The sequence below is a fragment of the Pinus tabuliformis genome, chromosome 9 (genome assembly GCF_031772625.1).
Source record: "Pinus tabuliformis cultivar Carrire ecotype Pingquan chromosome 9, CPIR1, whole genome shotgun sequence".
Taxonomy (NCBI): Eukaryota; Viridiplantae; Streptophyta; class Pinopsida; order Pinales; family Pinaceae; genus Pinus; species Pinus tabuliformis.
The window spans coordinates 788,590,342-788,595,119 of record NC_142307.1 but is presented as its reverse complement, the minus strand read 5'-3'; the positions used below and the strand labels follow the sequence as shown (position 1 = coordinate 788,595,119).

Here is a 4,778-nt window from a genome sequence, read left to right as displayed (position 1 = left end):
TAAATATTATTTTATTATTTTCTTCTTCTAAAATAATCTAACATTGATTAGATCAATACTTTAAACGAATAACACTAATTTAATATATATATATTTTTTCAAATAAGCTAAATTGCAAGCTTATCGTACAATCTCCTTTAAAGACTCGCAAAAAACTTGCTAACGATTCATTATGTAAAGCATTATTAAGTAACAAATATCTTGAACACTTTAATCACCTATGTGGCTAGCAAATGGGCCCTAGATTAAGTGGTTCAGAATCCAACTTCACCAAGTTCAGAAGCAGCAGCACTCTGTACATGAACTGACTCACTAGTTTCTCTTCTACTTCTTATAAAGCTATGTACATCTTAGTATTGGTAAATGAATTGGTTTTTATATATTTATTATTAATTCATTAGTTATATAAAAATAATAACACCATCTTAAGAAGCTGTTATGATCGACTTTGAGATCTTAAAGTTATATTTTCAATGTTCTACTATACACGTGGTTTAGGGTAATTATAATCATCTTGACGTGGTTTAGGGTAATTATCATTATACAAGTGAAGGAGATCTTTAACATTTGGGTAATTATCATCATGTTGACAATGATATATATAGATTTTGTCCAACCATCAAAGTCTACGATGCGCGAAATTAACGAAATCTGTTGAATTATTCCAAGTTTTTGTGCTTTCATTATATATGAAGTATATTTATAATAATAATATAAGGAGATAAAGTTATAAGTTAATGACTTACAAATATATGTAGAGTAATAGATTTTTTTGGTGGACTATCAATAAATTATTTTTTTAGTATCCAAATTTTATCTACCCATAATGATGTAAGCTAAACCAATAACCCTAAGTAATGTAAGTTTTTACTTATTCAAGATATAATTTTGTTTTTTTAATTGAACACTACATATTTGTGAATGAAAGTTTATAGCTAGCCTCTTAAGAGAAACGAAGTGTGACATCGTTTTTAATTTGTTTTTTTATTTTTCACAAGTCACATAACTTAAGTGGTCCATAATCCACACATATTTTTTTACTAACCAAAGCATTTTTACTTCATTAGGAGTGGGACTTTGAACAAAGGGCATCAAGTTTCAAGAGCTTTTGTTCATAGTTTATTTAAGCTTACTTTTTCACATCATAAGTGAAGGAAGACACATAAAAGCAATCATAACTTGAACAAACTAAATTTCCCCACAGGGGCCATAAAATAATTTATTTTGTACAAATTGAAATATGTTCCGAAAATACTCTTGTTAATATCTAAATGGAAATTTTGTTATACTAAAATGGAAATAATTCACGTATTTGTCATTGAGATTTTGAAATTTGTTACCAAATGATATAGAACCGGTTATGGTTTATTAAGTTTTATGTCTTAGGAGCCAAATCAATGTTCTTAACATTTATTTATAAGTGGAGAAAGAAATACAACTAACACATTTTAATAAAAACACACACATATTGAATAAATAAATAACCTACCGAGTTCATCAAATGTACCGACAAAAGTAGGATTCTAATTCTTACAACTAGCAGCAAAGTTTATATCAATATATATCAAAGTAAAAAAAAATTACTTCCAAAGCTTGTGTTTTTGAAAAACAATATGTTTGATTAGAAAAGTTCAATGAAACTATTGCAACCATATAAATTAGATGACTAGTAAATAATAGATATCAATTCATAATCAATAACAATAGACACTACTTTAGCATATCTCATTTTATTAAGATTTAAAAAAACATAAAACCCAACTAATCTATAATTGTATTTCCCTTCGACCCCTTCCACCTCAACCACTCATCACAAGTTGTACCATGAGACCAACATGGTGACACCACCTCCACAAAGACATCATATGTCATACATGGTTAGTCTAAATTTGTATGAAATCTATAAGTTGATTAATGACCCAAATATTACCTTTACCAAAGTGGTTTACGTGAAAAGTATAAAATAGTTACCTAAAAATGTGATTGCTATTCTTAGTGATATGCATTAATCAAGACCATAATATCTACTCAAACCAAATTATTTTCGATGCAATTTTTATAGGTATTTGAAGAATGAAGAAGTGGGAGAGGATTAATGAGTTGGAAGTTGAAGACTTGGAGGATATGATTGAATTTTCAGCAGAAGATTTAACATGGACAGAGATTAATGGGGACCAAGTTGCAATTATTCCATATTGTCGACTTGATGATTTTATAAGAGGAGAGGAATCGAGTGAACGGGCACCCACTCAATTTCTTCTTGCTTCTCAACGAAGTAAAAAAGCAGAGGATATCGGACAAACATATTTTTCAACATATCTGGAGTACATGATGTGAGTCTTTATATCTTTTTTCAATATATGTATAATTCTTTTCAATATGCATAAATTTTATATCTAATTTGTTGTAAATGTTTTATATATAGTTATTGGTGTGCATATGGTCCGAAGTGCAACAACAAAATTATGAGTGCATCCTCAGATCAAAACAAAAAACTCAATCAACGTGAAAGTATTAAAGTTGGTTGCCAATGTCACTTCATTGTGCGGCGACTTCAACTTAGACCAGATGATGCTGTAATAATATATACTGCATGTAGGCATATTGATAAATCCAATGTTGTTTGTCATGGAAAAGATGCAATCGGTAGGCCTATGAGATTCAGTTATGCACCACATTTAACAAGGGATATGTGATCTATTGTCCAACATTTAATCCAAAGAGGTTTTAATGTTACAATGATATGGGATAAGTTCATCTCTGATGTGAAGGATGGATTCGGTGAGTTATACACAGGGACATCTCGAGATACATACATGACAAGACAAGATATATTAAACATTTACAATGATACCATAAGGCTAGAGTATGTTAAAGATCAAAGTGATCCAATCAGTGTAGAATGTTGGTATAAGGAACACGCTGAGAGCTTTTTCTTCTACCAAAAACAAGATCTTACTGAAAACATCCCTTTTATCATAGGCATACAGACAAAGTGGATGCGTTCAATGATGCTAAAATATTCTCACAACAATATAATCTCAATGGATTCAACATTTGGTACAAATAAGTACGGGGTGAGTACAAAATTACCCTAAATCTAATTCATTTATTCAACACCATTTTAATGCTTGTATCTTATATAAATATAATTATGTACTTTGTTTGTAATGTAGTATCAACTTTACACTTTAATGGTCTTCGACAAACATCACAATGGGGTTCCAGTAGCTTGGGTGATATCATCACGCAATACTATAGTTGATATTTGTAAATGGATGTCAACTCTCTTTGCCATTGGGAAGAAAGAGCAACCAGATTGGCATGTTAAAGCCTTCATTACAGATGATGCTACTGCTGAAATTGAAGCATTAAGGTGATGTGTTTATTCTTTTTATAAGAGACATAAAAATATTCTTAATGTATATTCTCTCTAAAAATTATGTTATTCCAGGTCTTCAATCAACTGTACAATATTATTATGTGTGTGGCATGTTCGTCGTGCATGGTTGAAGAATGTTGGAAACAAAGTCCAAGGAAGGGAAAACCAAATCCGAATTTTCCGTGCTTTAGGAGAAATCATGCACACATGTGCAGATGATGAATCTGTAAAAAAGGCAGTTGAAAATTTATTTGAAGGATTCAGTGACCATACAAAGTTTTTGGAATATTTTAAAGCAACTTGGTTAGCCAACAACAAAATATGTAAGTTTCTTATAAGTGGCTTTAATGACTCTTTTTTGCATGTCATATGTATAGTTATTAATTCATAACCAATAAATTTCTTTCTACAGATATGTGGGCAAAAGCGTACAGAAATTTTTCACATTCCAATCAAAATACAAATAATGCAATTGAGTCTTACCATCGGTATATCAAGCAGAGGTACCTAAGTGAGAAAAACAATGCATGCCATAGGCGGGTTGATTGGTTGATTTATGTGTTGTTGACAAAGGTTGTATTATATTACAATCATATGCAACGTTTAAAAGAAGCTGGTTTTGTACGACCCAGAAAAATTGAGGAACAGTTGAATTCATCCAGGTGTAGAGCTAACCAAATCCCAAATGAAGATTGTGTGCCTGATGAAAAGAGTAACAACGATTATTGGGTTCGTAGCCAAAATAACAATACTCGTGATATTTGGTACAATGTCATATATAAAGATTCCACTCTACACTTTTGTAATTGCAAGTGGGCCTTAAATGGAAACATCTGTAAACATGTATTGAAAGTTGAGATGTTGGCAAGTAACATTAGCTTGGGTGAAAATGTATTCCCTAATGTCACTAATCCTACTACAGAAATTCCTAGAATTTTATTTGATTTGAATGAGTCACCTATATTGGGCCCAGAAATCCAAACAGAGCTTCTACCATGCTTTGATTCTCCTCCCATTCTAAATTATCATAATGAAACAAGCAATGATAATTTAGATAATTTCTCATATAATGTTGAAACGACCAATGTACGACCAGATAGTGCATTATTTGAAGATGATGAGATGAAACGTGTTAACTCATCAACTCATGAGAAATTGAGATCCATAATACCTACAAATTTGGAACAGGCATATGCATTAAACAACTTGGTAGACAAAGTATGTCAAGAATACAACAAAATGTTTTTCAATACTATAACTCCATCCAAGATCACTACCAAGAGAAAACATAGTTTCTTGAGCCCAGTCAATAAGAAAAGGTGTTGTGGTCACAAGTCAAATGCAGGGAAAGATAAACTACAATTTGAAAGGGTTGGACGAGTTCGTGCAAAAAAAG

The 4,778-nt window shown here is 31.2% G+C and overlaps 1 long non-coding RNA gene across 1 annotated transcript; it reads left to right on the top strand.

Moving 5' to 3' along the window:
- Window positions 1-2,958: 2,958 nt before the first annotated feature.
- LOC149151105 (uncharacterized) lies at window positions 2,959-3,808 on the top strand. The gene is made up of 3 exons (XR_016263724.1): window positions 2,959-3,077; window positions 3,177-3,376; window positions 3,455-3,808. It is a non-coding gene; the product is annotated as an uncharacterized LOC149151105 (long non-coding RNA).
- The last annotated feature ends 970 nt before the right edge of the window (window positions 3,809-4,778 follow it).